Below are 21,696 nucleotides of genomic sequence, written 5' to 3' on the forward strand. Positions count from 1 at the left end.
GCATCAGACGCTACCTGTTACCACCGTAGCATCATGCGGGCTAGTTTTTAGCAACGTCAGCGTCGTTTGTAGCGGCTCTCGGCTGCAGTAAGTTTTTATTTTTTTATTTTTTTTTAATTGCTTCTTCCTCCATGCACGTGACATCAGCGCGTTGTCCCGCATTAAAAGTAGTCCAAAGAAAACGTGATGCTTAGAGCTGTCAAAATTAAATGATTACTCGAGGTGAATAAAATTATTCGGATCAGTTTTTAAACTCGAGTTGCTCGAGTATTCGTTTCAGCTCTAATCGTGATACTTTGTATCACAAAAGGTTATCGATATGCTCATGCCAAGAATCGAGATATCGTTTTAAAAAGGTTTCAATGTCGAAAAAAATAAATAAATAAAACGGAACCAACAAGTTGCTACCAAAATCTTCCCCCATAATAGTTTCTCAGTTAACTCTAAGGCTGCATTGACGGTGCACGACGCCGAATCCATTTAGACTGGGAACGTTCGTTCATTGGAAACCAAAGCATTCACAGTCATTCTGTCCGATTTTCAGGGCATTTCCAGGTCATTTCCTATTGAGTTTGAATCACTGCCTATTCATTTGGGTGATTCCCAGGAAACTTCCTGTTCTGTAACTCAAAATAAACAGGAAGTGACCCGTAAAATACCCCAAAATCAACAGGAAGTAACTGAAAATCAACAGGTAAATGACCTTAAATAGCCCAAAATTACCTCATTGCAGTTCAAATGGATTGGACGTCTACTAGTTATAAACTCATTCCAATTCACAGCAGACGCTTATTTTTCTGTTTATTAGTTGTTTGTAGAATATTCTAGAATGATTTCCTGACCAATAATCGTGTATCGCCATATCGTCAGATCATCGTTATCGTGAGCTTTGTATCGCAAATCGTATCGTATCGTGAGGTACCAAGAGGTGCCCACTCCTATTATCAAGGATTGATTCTATTGTTTTTGTCCTCAAGTCACACAATTGTGATGTTTTTACTCCCAAGTGCTGTAACCCTGATGTTTTCTTCCTCCCAAGTTGTGCTATTCCAGTATTTTTTTTTCAAGTGACACCATTTTGATGTGTTTTTTTTTTTTCCGCTCCACTGCCTCGTGTTTCTATTTTCACTTAAGTGACACAATTGTTGTGTTTCATGCATCCGGGTGACACAATTTGAACGCACATGTTAGTAAACAGTAAAACTACAATGGAATAAATCTGAATTGGGCACTTAGATTTGCAGTGTAAATCGAGCCTTTTTACATGTTGTACAATCCTTTCACGACAACATGAAAATATGATAGAAAGGAAGATTTTTTTTCTTGCTCTTCTTTCCTTTTCGGCCACATATCTTGTGTGTTATGAAAGAGTTTTTCAGTCTGAGTCACAGGTGCAAGTTTTAAAGGCACAAGCAAAGTGATATTTACCAGCGCTAATAAGCCGCCAAGCGCCCGGCATCCTCCCTTCAAGTTGTCAGCGCTAGGTAAGCTTTCTTAGTCATACAGTGGGGATGATTTAGCGTTAAATCTGTCTGCTTCTGTTTCATTTTTTTCTTAAAGAGAGATATGTCGGGGTGAGCGGCTTTTTATTTGAAGCTCCAATTTCTCTTAGAGGAGATTCTCCCCCGGCTTGCTTGCTTCCTGGCTGCTGTGAAATGGGATTTTCTTTCTCGTTTGTTCAAGATTTTCTTGTCGCTGGTACCGAGTGTGGTCATTTGAAATGGCTTGAAAGTTTTCGACAAACCCAAAACACTAGAATTGCAGTTTGGTGGCTATATAAGAGTAGAGGGGCTGAGCGCCGCAAGCATAAATAAAGACAATTGTTTGGTATTTTTGTTTTGAATCAACTGTTTAGGGAGAGAAGTTTTTTTCTACTTCCGGCAAATGGACTCGAGCATTTTGTCGCTTTAGATTAAAGCGTGAAGTACCCTGCCAGTGTGAGCGGAATCAATCCTACTGCTGGTTGCTGTGGAAACAAGTGTGTTGCGGCTCTGGGTATCTCCTACTCTGCCAAATCCAATGCCCACCTCCAGTATATCCCATAGGCCACTCTATGGATGAGTGGATTGAAACCAAATGTTTTTTCTACCACTGTTGTGGTTTTCTATTTGCACACACTGGCTTTTAAAGCCTTTATAGTGTAAACCCCCTTCTTATAAATAAATTCATCTATCCATTGCTTTGACTAATACCCAAGAGACCTGGATAGATTTAACTAACGTCAACTGAAATCTAACCTTGGACTGAGATATACTTATAAAATATGTTTTTTGAACAGTGAGATGTTGAATAGTGTCTCACTGAGCTTGCTTGTGTAATTCAGGTTTTTAAGCCACCGCAGTGGCTAGCAAATCGCTGTTGATTTGGAGATCTGCACAGCTTTTGAGTATGGGATAAGGATTTTGGGGTGAATCTCGGATTACAGCTTTAAAAGGAAAGATTCCACCATGTTGAAAGTAGGGATGTCCCGATCCAGGTTTTGGCACCTCCGATCCGATACCAATATCGTTTTGCACTTCCCATCTGATACTGATACTGGCCGATACCGATACCGGCCTGTCTAAGCATGTATTAAAGTTTAAAGTTATTTAGCCTCCTTACTTAGTTGTCAGACCCATGTTGAAAAGGGTTTTAGTACTCTTGATAACAACTAGCCAGCTGAATTGGATGAGTCTGAATAACACACAATGGTTGGTAACAAGAAAGTGTCCTGTTTATTCAGTGATAAACACAAAACATAAATAACAAACAGAAATGGCAGTTAGTAAAAAGTGCAAATGATATTGTAAACTGTCTTAAAAAAAAGCAAAACACACAACCTCAGTGGAAAGTAAAGTATTAACTCAGCATCAGTTCTCTGCTCTTGAACAACTGTACCAAGGCTTTAAAAAAATCAGTGCAAATAATACTATTTTAAACCGAAAATGGCTTCTACTCTCCAATCTTCTCCACACTTTGTTGCTCCATCTATTCTACACACTCCCTTCAGCTGTTTGCCCTGGATGCAGTCCCAGCATGATGGGGAGATTTTTTTTTTTTGACAAAGACAAGCATTTCAAGATGCTCAGGTGAGAGCTGACATTTTTACCGATTAACTTTAAAGAGCATACAACAGGAGAAAAAAAGTCTTAAATAGCATTATTATGTGAATTAGAATCATATTTTGAGACGATTCGACTATATACAACAATTTAGCAAAGCGCAGATGACGAGAAATTAGTCATTTAATCTGCCGGTTAGCCACGCCTACCATTATAGGGCTCTAGCGTCCCCAACAGGTGGATGACGTCAGCGGGAGACTGGGCTCATCGGTTGTACCATTCAGCCCATTGAGGGGGAATTATTCAGAACGAGGAAAACACGACGAAGAGAGCCGCAAAATGTCATTGTTTCAGTCTTTCTAGTCCAATATTTTTACAGAATATTCCTTTTATCCAAGTATTTTCCCCAATTGCTAAATAAATGGCATGGTCATGACAAATAACAGTCTTGTGCTAAATGGAAAATGAAATAATAAAAATGCACTTATTCAGGACGACATGGCAAAATAACTCCATAATGGTCAAAACTGTCGACTTCACCTTTACTGTCGCACCTCCTGAACGATATTTTATGACACCTAAATCGGACATATGTCATTTCCCTTCCCCGGCTTCGGAGAATGTAAACAAACCAAGAGGCATGACAGCTAGCCGACATGCTAACCCGAACAGAGTGATGTTTCAAAGTCTTCGAAGCGGAAAATCACACATAACTAGCCCGGATTATTTGACATGACGACTGGGTTGTCGATTGTCTTTGTGGATCGGCAAACCGCCCGGCGGAGAGCAATTTACAGTTCGTTCCCCGGAGGAGGGCGGCTGCAGTTGTTGTGCAGCTAACGTACAGCTAATGTGCATGAGGAGAGCTTTTTATATGCCTATTAATGATCAAACTTAAGTAGTCCTTTACTTAAAGAAAGTTTGTAGTGTTTACTTTGTAATCGCTGTATTCGTATTTGACATAATACAAAACAAGATGTTTACTCACTTCCTCGTAAGTCCAATGGTCCCACAGTAGTAGGGCTTTGGCCAGTATCCACGGTGAATGGGAACCTTTTGAAACTCCAAAAAGGCGCACACGCCTCTCCCTCATACAGCAAGATTTTTCTGCAGCCCTTTGGCTGGCGTGATGCGAAAAATAAACGTAATAATCCGAAAAATCAGATGAATCCTTAGTCCTCATACGAAACAGTAGGCTGTATAGTAAGAGTGTGACAATATCTCGATACAGCGATATATCGCGATATTTTGCAACCCGATGGGTTATCGATATGCTCCCGCCAAGTATCGATACTTTTATTTAACATATTGGCCATACAATGGAGTATGGATGCTGTAAACTGCTCAATGTTTGTTGAGCAATTCCTTGGCGGTCCACTAGGGGCGCTCGGGAGTGGCGGTGAGGGTAAAGTGCGCACAAGTTGTCTAGAGAAGAAGAGAGGCAGCTCCAAGGGGGTTGAAAAAATAAAAAAGCCCCGTGAGAAGGGGGAGGAAAAAATTAGAAAAATATTGCTACAAATCACACATGGGGACACATTTTACATTTTACACCAACAAGAAAGGAAGTAAGGTGAACAAGGCCTTTGCTGTATGCAAGAATTGTCTAAGAAAAATAAGTTTCACTGGGAGCTGGTGACGTAGTGGAGACCGGAGTTCGTGAGCTTCGCTTTCATCACTTGTGGTAAGAAAGTTTTGCAATGTAATTGACTTTTTAATTTACATGTATTATTTTGATGACATTTGATGTTGAATGATATAAAATAAACCAGGACCCTAAACTGGATGAAAATGAATATCGAACAAGCCCACATGAATTTACCGATTTATTTGATATTATTTCAGAACCACTTTCCATCTAGTTTACTACACAAACTGTTATTACTGTCATTTTGATACAATAAGCTATAAAAATGGTTTGAATAGGTTCCAAGATATATAAAGTGATGTGCATGATAATTAATGTAGCCTACATATTAAAAATAGGTAATTATTGATTTTATTTTATTTTTTATTTATTTATTGATATTATTTTTAATTTCTATACATTCAATTCATATTTTTTTTAATTCAATACTTCCAACACAAAAAAAAAATCAGGATTTCAACTCAAACGGTATGAAGTAGCTAATATTTTTTGTTTTATTTTGTTGTTTTTAAGGTGAGGACGACTGTGACTGAGCAAGTCTGACATCTTAAATGCTGAAGCAGATGGCGGAAGTCCTCACACCAAGCAACAAAGGTCATATACAAAGAAAAGACCCACCAATTTTATCATTGCCCCACTCCAAGCTCAACTGCTGACACCTATGGCACTTTTTATTTTATTTTTTTTAAGATTTAAAACTTTTTTAAAAAATTAAGGGTGCCATTCATCATGATCTCTCAAAGTGATATCAGTGGTCGTGGTTTGTTTCCTCTATATATGCAGGGGCACAATTTGCAGTAGATTTATATTTTACAGCAATGTTGCACAGAAAAGGTGTCACTGTTTAATAAATGACTTAAACAGTATTTTTTCAATTTTTAATTTTTTTTTTTGTTTCAACAGTTGTATCGTAGAATGTCATGTATCCAATTTCTGACCAATATATCGATAATCGCTGTATCGTGATATAATCGTTATCGTGAGCCTTGTATCGCGAATCGTATCGTATCGTGAGGTCCCCTGAGGTTCCCACTCCTACTGTATAGTGAAGAGGAGTCCTTCTCCCGTACACGTCACAGCGCCCTCCTCCTCAATGCAAGACTGAAGCCGGAAGTCACTCATTTTCAGGGCGCGGGATTAAAAAAACTAAATAAATATAGCGATCTCTTCCACACACATCCAAGCTGTCCATATCAGTCAGGAGCATAAAATACCGCGTGTATTATGACATAAACATGCCTTTTCGTGTCACATGCACTTTAAATTTACATTGCAGTCATAATGTAGGAGATGCCACGGAGGTAAAATGGGAGACGGTTATGCTAGTGTGCTGAAGGTGTGCCGTAAAATGGGGACCGGAAACCGAAGCAAAGATTGGAATGGATTATGTAAATCGGTGGACTAAAAAACCGGGACCGGACTTTGCCAAAAACTGGATCGGGAGTCTGTATTGGAATTTTTCCGTGTCGGCCGATCCAATACCGATGCACATTTTTTTTGCGCATATCGGCAGTCGATCCAATCCAAATATCGGATCGGGACAACCCTAGTTGAAAGTTTAGTCAGCTCACATATGTACAGTGGTACCTCAACTTACGAAATTAATTGGTTCTAGAAGCAGTCTTGTGACCTGAAAACTCCGTAATTAAGAGACCAGTGTTGTTTTCGTCAGTGATGACGATAACGAAAATATTTCGTCAACAAATAGTTTTTTTCCTGACGATAATAAGACGATATCAAGCCAAAACATGTTTTGGGAGACTAAAACAACGAAACGAATGCAGTTTTCGTCTGACGAGACGAGAACTAGACAAAATTCGCAAGTTTCTGTCACATGTTCACAATGTGTGCCCTTTTCTATGTATAGTAAGCCGTCATGTTGCTGTGCAAATTCGTCAATTGTTTTTTGTTTTTTTTATTCCGGAGATCGTTATTAATTTTTTTTTAATACCATTTGAGGCTAAACTTGGATATATTAATTTGTTTTTATTAGGGCTGTCAAACGATTAAAATTTTTAATCGAGTTAATTACAGCTTAAAAATTAATTAATATTAATTAATCGCAATTAATAGCAATTCAAACCATCGATAAAATATGCCATATTTTTCTGTAAATTATATATATATTCTGTAAAATAAATTGTTGGAATGGAAAGATAAGACACAAGATGGATATATACATACGGTACATAAGGACTGTAGTGGGCATTTCACTCTACTGTCATTTAAATCTGTCTATGCTGTCCTCATTCCGAAGCGTCTACTTTTTCCAAAGCTAGACAGCTAGTGAACGACGCCATAATAATCAGACTTCTTCCTTTTTCATCTGATTTATTAATAAAATGGCCTCAAACCATTGTCCTCTTTAGACCGTCGTAAAACTACAAAAAAAAGTACACAAGCATTGCATTAGCAACAACGTTAGCTTAGCACGCTATACAGGTTCACTAAACATAACCAAAAAGCGTCTCATACAAAAAATAGAACATAGACGTCGTGCAACCATATTGAACTGGCAAGACAACAATAAACCATGTCGCAAAGCGACCACAAGAGTTCGCTGTTAGACAGCACAAAAAGCCTTGCTGTAAAACTTACCAAAAGGCAGAATACTGTCTGAGCGGGACATGTGCGTTAATTGCGTCAAATATTTTAACGTGATTAATTTAAAAAATTAATTACCGCGCGTTAACGCGATAATTTTGACAGCCCTAGTATTTATATGAAAGTGCAATTCTGCATTCTTTGAAGTAACACTTGGAAATTTTATTTTGTATTGCATTTATTGCCTTTTTGAAAGTGCAATCTTAGCAAGCCTTTGTTTTACATCTCCTAAAATTTATTTTGCAACGCATTAAATGTTCCAAATCTGATTACTCGATTATTCAAACTAAGTAGTTGATAGATTAATCAACTACACAAATAATCCATAGCTGCATGATAAAATGTCATAAAAGTAAACATCTTTTCATTTACTCTTCGGTTCGAGAGTTTTCTTTGCTTTTGGTGAGATATTGGTGTTTTTTGCTGTTTTTAAAAAGTTTTTGAACAAATGCTCAATGGGCGAATGGTTCAAAGCCAGCCACTTTTCTCCCGTGTTATCAGTTTCTATTTGCCCAAGTTTTTCTTTTGGGAAAGTACACTTGTGGCTTTCTGACTGCCTTTTGAGGATCAAAAGAGAAGCATCTGCATGTGCTGGTAATGGTCCTGTGGTTTACCAAGCAAACTTTTTCCTCCGTCCGTCCCTTCATTTTCTCCTCCACTTGCGCCGTCCTCAAACTCCAATCAGTTCCATCTGTGCCCGAACCCCTCCAAATGTCATCCTTCAACCATCGCCACCCCTCCAGTGTTGGTTTGGCGTAGCTGCGCGTCGTCGCTCGGGAAAATGTGTGCGTGGCGGCGAGCTTAATCACATCGGGTAAGCACACCTGTGCAAACAGATGTCCGCTGGGGCTGCCGTGCTGTTCCTCTTTAGGGTGAAACGTCTGCTTATGGCGGCCCACCACTCGTCCACACTCTCCTGCCTTGCCGGTTTTCTGCCTCTCCCCGAGTGGGTACGCCCTGACACACAGAAGAGCTCAGAGTGGAATCAAGCAGGAAGGTTGGGTCCCTAGGGCTTTTCCCATGCCCTAAAAGTTTTAAAAGTTATCAAACTAGATGTAGAGATGAATGACCAAGAGGGTCAACTAATTTTTCATCGCCTTTTTTGCTTTTTATTACCCTAATTAGTTAACCCTTTATAAGGCATTTTGTTTTTCCACAAGATATTTTCAAATCGAAACATCAACATGAATATAATGTTAGAATAAATAAATAAAATAACAAAACATAAATAACTGAAATATTTTAAATAAAATTAAAATAAAAAACATAGAGGTGTGCAAAATTTCCGATTCTTAGATTATTCGCGATTCGGCCGTGGAAGATTCGAGAACGATTCACAAACATCCAAATTCCGATTATTGAAATATGCGAAGTAAAGCGGGAAGTACACAACACTCAGCGCGCCGCGCGGTCTTCGGGACGGAACGGAGCGAGAGTAGCTAAACATCATGCTTCCCATTACCCGGCCCCTCGGGTAATGCCAATGCTCAACTCACGGCTCTAGCTCAACTCATGCAACGAGATAAAAAAACACAACAACATACCCGACTGCTGCCGAAAAGCTGTACATCCATATAATGTTACGGTGGATATCATTTATATAGGACTAGGTGGATATCATTTATATAGGACTAGATGCAATATAGATTTGCTAGTGTTAGCAGCACATCTACAAAAAGCTAGATGCTGACGTTATAAACGGCCGCCATCTTAAAGCAGTACACTTCCCTGCAAGGCTGTTGTAGCGAACCTTCCAAGCAAACCTAATTAACTTTTTATCTAAAATACTCCTAAATCGGTAAAATATTGACTTGAATCTATCTTTAAAATAGTTTTAAAACTTTCACATGTCGAAAGTAGACAAAAGGCAAATTATGGAATAACGGGAGCATTTTTTTACAAATTTAACGGTTGATTCACAACATTAACTGAATGTAGTTTAAAGCTGCTAATACAGAATGGGGACTGGAGTTTTTTTATTTAATGTTATTTTTGTATATTTGTTTACCATTTACTGCTATATGTTAACTTGATACTGAAATAGTAGTGTGGTTTAGCCTGAGAGTATTTTTGAACAATTTTGGAACTAATGTACAAAACATTTTTTTAAAAAAAGAGGGAAAAAAAAGGAGGGGGGGTGCATCAATAATCGTTTTATAATCGAATCGGAGCCTCTGAATCGTAATCGTAATCGAATCGGTAGGTGCCCAAAGATTCCCAGCTCTAAAAAAACATACGTACATATACGTACATAAGTACTGTATTTGTTTATTATAACAATAAATCAACAAGATGGCATTAACATTATTAACATTCTCATAAAGCGATCCATGGATAGAAAGACTTGTAGTTCTTAAATGTTAGTAGAAGTTATAGAAATTTTATATTAAAACCCTTCTTAATGTTTTCGTTTTATTAAAATTTGTAAAATTTCCAATCAAAAAATAAACTAGTAGCTCACCATTGTTTATGTCAATAATTCCACCATGCTCACTCATGGTACTAACCCATAAAATCAGTTGGACCCAAACGCCAGCAGAGGGCGCCAAACACCAAAAAACAAGTAACAAGCGGACATTACACTGTAGTCATTTTAGTCTGTTTGAACGGGGCATGTGCGTTAATTGCATCAAATATTTTAACGCGATTAATTTAAAAAATTAATTACCGCCCGTTAACGCGATAATTTTGACAGCCCTAAATTATTGTTATTGTCACGTCGCCAAAGAAATTGGCAGCTTCCTCAGGTTTTTAATCATTTATTTCAAAACTTAATGCAATACAACACGCCTACTGTCCGCCGTAGCTGACGCCAACAACAGAACATGAAAATTGAAAGTAAAAACTATAATGCACCTCCCTCACTCTGTTATGTTAGCCACGCGGTGCGTGGTACACCACGCAAAACACATCCGCCACATTAGAACCTGATTCGTTACATTATTACAGGTGTTAATATTGTCATTACTATTATTATATTATTATTCTGATTTTTATTCTAAATTTATTTGTTTTGCTATGTATAGTTGCTATTTGCAATAGTACCAGCAGTATTTTTTTAAGAATTTAGTTTAGTTTAGGTTTAGGAATTAATAGAATTATAATGTATTGTTATGGGAAAATCCTGCACGATATACGACTCTTTTGACTTGTAAACAAGGTCTTGAAATGAATTAACTTCGTAAGTAGAGGTACCCATGTAATTTAAAAATAAAACACACACACGAAACCCTGGTGTCATCACATTTTGGGTCATGTTGGCCCCAATATTAACATTTGATGGACCAGTGTTGGCCGACATGATCCAAAATGAGATGTCAACATACTGTATGTGCAACGGACAGCAGGTCTCAATTATAATATTCTGTTCTATCATCAATAAATAAAATATAGCTGTATAAAAGTTAAAGTTATTATTTTTTGTTGGTTTTCTTTATTAAATAAATTGGTTTTAAACAATTATGACTGATGACGCATAATATTTACATATAATTCCCCCTTTTTTTACATTAAAAAACATGCACAAAATATTTAATATTTTTTTTTGTAGTATTGGTTGTTAATTAGTACAAGAATTACACTTATTTTAAAAACACTCATTGACGGCGCTAGACATCCAATTCATTTTGACTGGCTGGTCAAAATAGACTGGACATGTAGCGCCGTTAATGACATCCAATAAGTTCAATGAGTGCCTATAATTACCTTATAAATTGTCCAATCTTTTTATATGTGAGACGAGGCCTTAAAAGTTAACAAAGTACAGAGAAATTTGGGATGGAATGGCAAAGACATGACATGATGACAAAGTGGCTGTCATAAACAACTATCCTTAGACAATTCATATGTCTCTCACCGCCTAACTGTGTGTGAAGACAAGCGGAAATAAAACCAAGACTGTCTAAGTTAATGACCCGGAATAGTTGACAGCTTGGCTTACTTGGGTTAACATTAGCCTCAAGGCTAGATAGTGGAGATATGTCCTGTATTTACAGTGTGTAGCATGCGTTTTCTGGCGTTGCTAAGCGTTAATGCTCAACTTCAATGAAGTGTTCAGAACAAACACGGATGAAGAACGGGATATCTGGCTGCAATGACAAAGCTCTGATCTGCGAAAGCCACAATTTCCGTTTTTTTGGTTGTCGAATCTTTAATCTACTTGGTCTGATTTGAGTCTGGCGTCGATAAAAGGTAAAGAGAGACTTTAGTCCACCCGCCTTTATTGTTACAACTCATAACATCACAGTAATTGAACACTTTTGATTTCGCCTGTCAAACTAACATCTCTCTTCACATGTGCACGAAGTCTGCGGCTGGGTCCAATACTATCTATCTTTCCATTCAGCGACCACGCTATAAATGAATAGATGAATAGATAGACACATGAAACAGACAATGTATTATTTCTGTTTTTATATGAGGATAAGTAATGGGTTTGCTCAAATACAGCGAGTCTCTAATAGCTTGGTGATGTTTATTTATGATGAGTCCCTAAAATCAATTGCAAAGAAATGTGATGCCGACTTTATCTGTAAATCAATGTTTTTTAAAGGCAGTGCCTGGTAAATGCAGGCTGACCTTTAGAAGGCAACCTATACGATTACGAATGAATTGCTCTGATATTTGTCATACTTGAGCATTAGTCAGGACATTTAATGCTGCTTTGCTATTTAACAGCTTAACTCGATATAACGTTGTTGTTTGTATAATTACGGGCCTTATGTGATACATAAAAGTTTTATTTATTTATTTTTTGATAAGTCTGTGCTTTAGTTTAGGGGAAGCATGGAGTAATATGCACCAATCGGCGTAAGTGGTTTGCCAGACAAACTGCACGCGCTAATGAGTTAACCAGACAGAATGATCGGTATTACCGAATTTAAAGGAGGCAATCAGCGCACCACTGCCCCCCAGTAGCGAAGGATTATGTGATTTACATCCAGCTGTGCTTTTCCATTTGCCGCTCTAACACCCTCTTCCGTCTCGGCCCGACACATTTTGTAAAGGCCCCTCTCCTGAGCGGAGGAGCACGCCACCTGGCGCACCTTAGGCCCGCGTCCTTGTCATGACTAAATAAATATGCCGTTTTCCCTCATCGCTCCCCAACCATGCAGACAGTTTGGCCGTCAGACCTTGTGCAAGCATTGATGTATGAAAAGCATCTGAACATTTAGTTCCATTACCTTCACTCAGATAGAATTGGATACCCAACTCTAGCGGCTTAAATACACATAACAATTTTTACAACGTGAAAGACACTTACAAATACCATAGAACAAATCAGAATGTGTGTGTTCTTACCACACTTATAAAGTGTGGTGTAGTGCTGCAACGATTAATCGATTTACTCGAGTAATTCGATTAGAACAAAGCTTCGAATCAAAATTTTCTGCTTCGAGTATTCATTTGTTATTAAAAGGGCATTTCAATGGTTTGTTTTGAAAGTGTTTGCATTTACTTTTATTGATTTGGGTGGATACACTGCCCTCTATTGGCAACATTGAATATGACATAACTGATTTTACATGGCTGAATCTAGCGGCTCCCTGTGAAGACCAACATAAGACAAGTTTTTGTTTGAGGTAATATATGTTTTTATGTATTTGTTATTTAGTTTATAAGTATATTTAGCTGTTTTTTGTGGAAATAGGTGTTTAAACAATATATTAAGACCACTGTTAAAAACAAAAAAAGGTTAGCATTTTATAGCATTTAAGCTAGCGGACTTTTGCAATGCAAGTTAACCAATTGTTCATTCTTTTTTTTTTTAAATACCATTGACCACTAAGCTTAGGTATTTTAATTTATGAAAATGCAATTCTGCAGTTTGAAGAAACACTCAGGAATTTTATTTTGTATTCGCCTTTAATGCTCTTTTGAAATTGCAATCATAGCAAGCCTTTATTTTACATTGCCTAAAATGTATTCTGCTACGTAATAAATGTTCCGATTAATCCGATTAATCGATTATTTGAACTAACTAATTGATAGATTAATCGATTACTAAAATAATAACTGCAGCCCTAGCTTGGGGTACTACGAAGAAGGATTCAAAGTAGAAGATCTAAGAAAGCGATGCTAAGTTATCACTACAAATTCTAACTCTTCTCCATGTTATACACATTATGCAATTACTCAACATAACCAGGAGCTTCTCTGTTTGTGTCCACCAACAGCACAAAATTCAGGAAGTGTTCCATTTGACTAGAGGTGTGCGAAATTGCCGAATCTTAGATTATTCGCGATTCGGCCATCGAAGATTCGAGAACGATTCAAAAACATTCAAATTCCGATTATTAAAATATGCCAAATGAAGCGGAACTAAAACACAGCCAACGCTGTCTTCGGGACGCAATGAGGAACGGACCGAGAGTAAACATCATGCTTAGCTCACGGCTCTGGCTCCACTCAACATGCCGCGAAATGAATAAACAATAATACCTAACTGCAGCCGACAGCCGCTACAAACTACGCCCACATAATGCTCCAGTGGATATCACATGTTTAAAGAACGAGATGCGAAATGATAGACTTGGCGGCGTTAGCAGCACATGTATAGAAAACTAGATGCGAAATGACAGACTCGCCGGCGTTAGTAAACAGCCGCCATCTTAAAGCAGTAGACTTCTCTGGAAGGCTGTTGTAGCGAACCTTCCAAGCGAACCTAGATAACGTTTTATCTAAAATGCTCCTAAATCGGCAAAATCTTGACTTGAATCAATCTTTAAATGATGAAACAGTTTTAAAACTTTCGCATGTATACATACACACATACAGAACGGGGACTTGAGTATTTTATTTTCTGTTTTGAATCTTGATACTGAAATAGTATATTTAAGCCTGAGAGGATTTTTGTACAATTTTTGTAACTAATGTATGAAACATTAAAAGCGGCTAAAAGAGGCTAATAGCGGGGAGTGGGGGTGCATCAATAATCGATTTATAATCGAATCGTAGCCTCTGAATCTTAATCGTAATCGAATCGTTAGGTGCCCCAAGATTCCCACCTCTACATTTGACGTCTCAACCTAGCGATTAGCGATTTGAAATATTGAGCAATTTTTAGCATTAATGATAGCTGGGCCAGACTGCTATCTGAGCAGATCGTGAAGGGAAAAAAATCACCCTCAACACACCATCACCACAGTATTACTGGCCAGAATAATCTTTCAGAGACATCCGAGAAGCCGTTGTCTGCTAGATTTGATGGAAAGGGGGAACCAATGCTCGAATTCGACCCGATTATCTGTATCTGTGTACCCTGACCTACACAGATGCCTATTGTCAGAACAGACAATTACCTGATTAATATTGAAGGATTCGACTGGCTACCCAAAGGACGGCGTGTCTTTATCTGGGTTAGTTTTGGATTTCAAAAATAGGACAATCCAGAGCATTTTTTTTCGCCACACCTCTGTGTATTGTCAGTCTGTACGGTTTAATGGACAATTTCATATCAGTTTTCCTAATGAGAAAACACGGAAAATGCATTCAGATACGCCCCCTAAATGGGTCCATTCCCTCTATCCCATTTCTAGCTTCTGTCCACCTCTCATCTGTCCAGGACATTGATCCAGGCTCTTATCTCCACTCTGATCCCTGTGTTATTTCAGGCACATAGGGATTGCCTAATGATCTATTGACCTGATTCATCGATCTGTACAGTCCGCCACAATGGACCGTCTCATAAAGAGGGGGCCTTTTGATGTGAAGCTCCCTCACAGCCCCCCAATGGCCCCAACCCCTCTTGCAACAAATGGCTACTTCTTGCTTCCCTGGTACACCACACTCTTAATGCATTGCCTCCTAAGTGCTCCATGTTGTTTTGCTGTCTTAACAGTGTTTTGCTTGCTGAGCATTGGGCGGCAACCTAAGACGCTTTTCCTCGTAATAGATATTCATATGGATCATGGGCCTTGCATGTACGAAATAATGAGGTCTATGCGTCTAAGTGGAAGCCCTTGAAAACAGATGGAGTCTTCTGCTTCAGGCACAGGACTCTCACAAAGTATGACAACACATTTCATCCCCCGTTACCCATTTCTGTATCGCGATTATGCTTTTCTGCTCTCTTGCGGTGCTTGAAAATGCTTCTTGTGGGGAAAAGAGATTGTACATTAATGCGATAAGGATAATTTCCTGTCTATCATTTAAGGGACACATACTTTAGGTTGCTTTTATATGTTAGCTATGACTGCTTTTGCTTTGCTCAAGTGTGCCTTTTTTTTTCTTTGCTTAACCAACTTTCCTTATGTTAGTGTTTGGCTTGCCTCTTGGTAAGTTTAAGAAAATAATCATTTATTTTTAGACAGCCCGCTGTGTGTCTGCAACAGCTGCTGTTGTTGTGACATGATTCTTTTCAAGGGTGAGACATGAGGGATTTGCCAGACACTATATGCGCTGTGTTTAATTAACTCAGCCAAGGAGCTTGTGTTTTTTTGCTGGTCTCCAGAGAACAAAATGTAATGTTTGAGTTGCGGCTATTGTGCTGCGAGCCACCGCATCACACAATTTAGTGGTTTATGAAGATGAATTTTTGATTTACTGATAAAATGGACGGGTGTTTTTATGAGGTTCTAAACACAAGATCAATAAATATATTTACTTTGACTTCCACATCTTTTGCTAATCAGTTTAGTGTCAATACATCTTGTTAGTGGGATATATTTATTGTTTTGTTTGAACCTGAGTTGTTGTCATTGCAGTTGCTATCCTAACAGAAATACAACAGTCTGAGTACTAAAAGCACAAAAGCAGATGACTAAGGATTTTGCATGAGTGTTACAGTATAGAGTATAGGGCTGCAGCTATCGGTTATTTTAGTAGTCGATTAATTGATGAACTAGTTATTTCGAAAAATCGAGTAATCGGACAGGGAACATGAAAAATTAAAATAGCTGAGCTGAGCCTCAAACGGTATTAAAAAAAATAAATAAATGAGGATCTATGTACAACAAAAGAACAATTGGCTAACTTACATAGCAAAAGTCCGCTAGCTTAAATGCTATAAAATGCTAACTTTTTTTTCTCCAATGCTCTTAAAAAAATTTTCAGACTCAATTTCCCACAAATAAAACAGCTAAATACAAACTAAATTACAAATGCATTAAAAAACATTAGCCCAAACAAAAACTTAGTTTACGTTGGTCTTAACAGGGAGCAGTTGGATTCAGCCATGTGAAATTAGGCAGACCAGATGGCAATATGTCTACCCTAATCAATAAACTAAATGTAAACACTTTCAAAGTAAACCATTATAACACCACTTTAATTAAACGAATACTCGAAACAACAAAATTTAATTTGAATATTTTTTTCTAATCAAAGACTCGAGTTAATCGATTAATTGTTGCAGCACTAATACAGTATGTTAAATTGTATACGATAGAAGACAAAAATGTGCCATGGTGAGTGCGGAACGATTAGGATTTAATATTTGTCCTGTAACATTTATAAAGTGAATGTCTAAAATGCTAACATGTTTAAAGTTGTTATGACCAGTGTTGTCACAGATGACGTGAAAAAGTTTAATTTAATTACTGATTTCTGGTTACGCCTCAAAAAAGTAATCTAGTTACTTTACTGACTATTTTGTTAAGTTACTTTAAAAGTAATTTATCAGTTACTTTTTACCAATTTTTTCAAATCTGCCGTCTCAACATAAGAATGACAACAGAAAAATGTCATCGCATGTAATTGACTTTGCCATAATTGAATGTAAAGGGGAAGCGCATAATTTTTCACATAAGGCTTCATCTTTGAGTTAGCGGAGGTTTAATTAGTCAATGGAGTTGATTTCAACCATCATTGACTCGCGCTAGCTTAGCCCCTCCGGAGCTCTAAAACTAACAAGTAACTGAAAAACTGCATGGAATTTTAAAAAATCAACTCCACCGACTAATTAAACCCCGCTAACTCGAAGATTAAGCCTAATGTAAAAAATTCTGGATTTCTTGTTAGTGTTTAGGGGGTTAGAGTTAACAGAATATCAGTGCCAGTGTAAAACAATGCAAATTTACTGCACAATAATCAACAACAAACAATTGAATTGCAGAGTGCAATAAGCCCAAAGGCGGGGACGGGCGCAGATCCGTGCGCACAACCCGCCGTACAAACACGCTGTCACACAGACTAACAACACATCCCAAAGATACTAATCGAACACGTCACCTCACGGCATGAATAAGCAACTCGAATATAATGTAAACAATGCTTGCCAACTTGGAGCAACAACTACCCGTCATTTCAACGGCAAAGCTACGAAACGACCGCACATGTAGAGGGTCCAACCTATTGCTGAAACCCTCCAGAATGAAGGAAAAATACGTTAATTCGTGGACATACACAGATCAACATTCCCTCGCACATCTCAAGATGTGGCTGCACTCTGCTCAAATATGCACCCGCGTATGCACACGCCATTCTCAGTCTTTAGTGTGTGTAACTCGAGACCAAAACAGGAAGTAACTTTCAGAGGTTACCATGGAAACAAACACGTAGCGGGAACCTTTCTAGCATTTTCTATTCAAAACGCTCTTCATACATGACTACAATATTCTTAATTTTACATACATTATGAGGCAATAACAAAATACAGTGGTACCTTGACATACGATCGCTTCGACACACGATCTTTTCGACATCTGACGTAAAATTTGACTCGCCATTTTTTTCTACATCCGACGACATGCTCGAAATACGACGACATGGCAGCACCGCAGACGAATGCCAGGCGGATTTTCTTGTGTGAGAAATCAACACAAGTTTCAGAAAAGGTTGGTACAGGTGGTAAAACAAGGAACATGTTTACGCTTACCTTCTAAATGAAGATGCGAATTATAGAAAAATATGAGCGTGGGGTGGGCATCCGTGAAATGGCTCAACAATACATCTCCACGGTCGTCCTCCGACCATTGTTCGCCTGTCTTTATAAGATAAGCTGACAATTCTTATTGTGGTAACATCTCCAAAGAAATCGCCAGCTTCGCCACGTTTTTGATCATTTATTTCACAACTTACTCAACAAAAAACTGCCCCAATTGACGGTGCTCACAAGAAAACATTGAAAGTGAAACTCTCAAGCTCGCCGCTCTCTCTATGGCACGTCAGCCCCGCAGTGCGTTCAGGTACAGCAAAAAACGTCCGCCACATTAGAACCCGATTCGTTACATTAATACCGGAATTATTATTATTATTTTTATTATATTATTCCGATTTTGATTTATAACTTATTTGTTTTGCTATGTGTAATTGCCATTTGTAATAGTAGCAGCAGTATTTATTAAGGATTTAGCGTAGGTTTTTGGGCTGTGGAACGAATTAATGGAATAAGATGTATTCCTATGGGAAAATCCTGCTCGACATACGACCATTTCGATTTACAAACAAGGTCCTGGAATGGATTTAATTCGTATGTAGAGGTACCACTGTAGTAACCCACAGACACTAAGGATACTGACTTAAATCAGATTACTGGTTTGGAAAAATGAACGCGTTAGATTACTCGTTACTGAAAGAAAGTAACCAGATTACAGTTGCGTAACGCGGTACTGAAAACACTGGCTAAGACCCATATTGAGAAAACCTTGGTTAGGTACTGTTTCAAATGACTGTTACAAAAATGCAAATACAGGTCCCTAGGTAATGACGGACCTGATTTACGCGACTTTGACTTTATGACGCCTGAGTCTAATTTTTTTTTCTTTTTCAAATGTTGACTTTTGTTTTGTGATGCATGCTTGTATTTTGGCACAGGAAGTGTAGAAAAGAAAGCATGAGCATGTACAGACGCGCCCAGTGCCGCTCACCCCACACACGGCACGCACAGACACACACAGAGCATCAGAGTTACAAGGGAGATAGCCTGCGCGCACATTTGTTGCTTCTGAAGCATCCAGAGGCGACGGCTGTATATAACCCTTTTTGAACTGTTTATTGTGCGTTTTCAATTGTGGTTGAATACTTGGGGCGAGTTTATGTGATTGTTTTTGATGATGTGCGGATGTCAACTGAGACATGCTCGTTTGTTATTGCTGTATCAGCAGCTATTTGTAAACCCAATTTTGAGTTGCTTTTATTGAAGATGAGACTGATTTAATTTCAGTTTATTTTAGTTCCGTTCTGCAAGTGTTGATGTCACAAGCAGCTGAAAAGTCAGCAAACCACAAGGACGTTTAATATTGTCCTTTCAGAGTTTAGCTCACTGTCTAGCTGGGATTTAGCTCCAACATCTTGGTGAGGACAGTACAATGACGTATAATATGTGTTTTTGGATAGTTTTTTTTATTTAAAGGGATCCACAGATGGAAAGACTTGTAGTTCATAAAAGATAAACGTTATTATGAGTTAAAATAATTTGATATTGAAACCCCTCTTGATATTTTCATTTTTATACAATTTGTAAAATTAGCTTAAAGAGTAGGTCGCCATTGTTGTTGACGTCGCAGGGCGGTCGCGTCACATGGTTACGCTGTCAGGCTTCTAGAGTATGACTCCAGTGACAGAAACATGTCATCTGTTCAACCCTTTTACTGACAGCACTGTAGATATTTGAGCAGCAAAAGCAAAATGAACAGCAAAGACGGGATGAGACAAGATGAGGGTAGGGAAAAAAAAACGGTGTTTTGCCAAAATGTGTTACACTGGCGAAACGTGCTACAAGAGGTGAATTTGACACCCAAAGTACTACCGTGAACATTCAGCTTGTTTTGTTTAGATGCATTCAGACAGAACATACTAAAGCTGCCTTATGAAAATACTTATACATATTAATATCAAATAAGGGTGGTTTAAATATGCTGCGTGACTAATGTGGTCAACTGATGAACAATCTGCTTTAAAGCTACCAACAAGAAAACACAATACTTAAAAGTAAAAGAAACATGTAAAACGTATTTTGAGGCAATGAAAAGCTAATAAAAGACTCAATAAAAACACAAATAGTAAGTACTCGCCGCTTTTAACCGATGAGCGCATGTGTTGGACGTCTTGCCGCGTTGAAGGAATTGCAGTAACCTGGTAGTATTTGTCGAGTGACTGTGACAACCCATAGCAAAGCAAAATTGAAGATGAGATCTTGTTCATGTCTCATCTACACCTCTGAGAAATGAATCAGCAATAATCGAGACCAGAGTGGTTTTCTCAGTTTTCTCAAATTTGTCTCATGAGAAGTAAGTCTCATAGTGAGCATTACATGAGAAGGTTTTGAGAATAGTTCTATTGGCACACTGGCAAGTCTCATAGTTGTCACCTTTCAAGATCTCACCAAGAGACAACTATAAGTACTTGTGTCGATCTCAAATCTGTCTCAATTTTATCTCCTTACTTGGAGTCACGATCTCAGTAACGTTTCAGTAAAAGATATGGATGAGCAAAGTATTTAACTTCTTCAACTTGCATCAAAGCTGCCTCTTTTACTAATCTCGCGGAGCAACCTTATATTTTGCCAGTCACAAATATTTCTCAATTTGATCTCCTTCCAGTCTGCAATTGCTCATTTCGGGTTTTCAAGATTCTTTCATTGTTAGAAAGAGTAGTGTCTGCTCTGACATGTCCAATCACATCTTAAATCATCTCATGCCAAAATCCGAGAAAATATTATAATTGGTCAAATAATTAAATGACATCTGGTTAATTTGGTTCATCTTGTTCAATGTAAAAATTAGAGATGTGACCGTAAATTTGGCGCCGAAAACTATCGGCCGCTACAAATGCGTTATCGGTTTTTGGTTTCGAAAACCCAAAGTTTACCACAAAATAGTGTGAAGAACCTTAGTCCTCTTGCTTGATGACGTAATCAAAACAGGCAAAACGCTGGCTGACGATGTCTCGCTAAAACTACTGGCTCGCAGGTAACATGTCTGCGATTTGGAAGTTTTATTTATTTATTTATTTTTGAATTATCAAAGAAATATGTACTCGTATATATTATTAAATAGACCAAAATATAATAAATTTTCTTCATCGCAGCTACACGCACTTTCTGAAGTTGCTTTCTATTGACCACGTCACACCGAGCACAGTGCATGTAAGTCAGTGCGTGGCTCAGTGGTAGATAAATCGTTCCCCAACTCAGAGGTTGTGAGTTCAACTCTCTGTCCTGATGAATTCATCTAAGTATCCTTGAGCAAGACTGAACCTCATGTTGTTGTGTCACCAGCAGGTAGATGAGGTTATAGTGTCAAAGCGCTTCGAGTGCCTGAAAGGTGCTGTACAAGTGTAACTCCATTTTTAATGAAGAGAATCTTTCTTCTCCAAATATTGCTCAAATTTGTTTTTCTCAAATCAATCTCCTTTGGTTAATGATGTCTTTGATCATTTTGACTCATCACTTGCTCCTAAGGAGGAGCACAAACTCAGAAACAAATAAGCAGAGAATGAGATGATCAAATTCGTCTCACGAGACGA

The 21,696-nt window shown here is 38.1% G+C and overlaps 1 protein-coding gene across 3 annotated transcripts in view; it reads left to right on the forward strand.

Moving 5' to 3' along the window:
- The window catches only part of plxnb2b (plexin b2b), a 467,166-nt gene that overhangs the window by 170,949 nt on the left and 274,521 nt on the right, over positions 1 to 21,696 (forward strand). Inside the window, exons 1-2 of one of the 3 annotated variants that reach the window (XM_057836747.1) lie at positions 4,201 to 4,722; positions 5,200 to 5,280. The exons of the other annotated variants lie outside the window; for them this stretch is intronic. The gene's annotated coding sequence lies outside the window, so the exon portion shown is untranslated. Of the gene's footprint in view, positions 1 to 4,200; positions 4,723 to 5,199; positions 5,281 to 21,696 lie in introns of those variants that run through there. 3 annotated transcript variants of the gene reach the window in all.

The sequence above is a fragment of the Corythoichthys intestinalis genome, chromosome 5, assembly GCF_030265065.1.
Source record: "Corythoichthys intestinalis isolate RoL2023-P3 chromosome 5, ASM3026506v1, whole genome shotgun sequence".
NCBI classification, from domain to species: Eukaryota; Metazoa; Chordata; class Actinopteri; order Syngnathiformes; family Syngnathidae; genus Corythoichthys; species Corythoichthys intestinalis.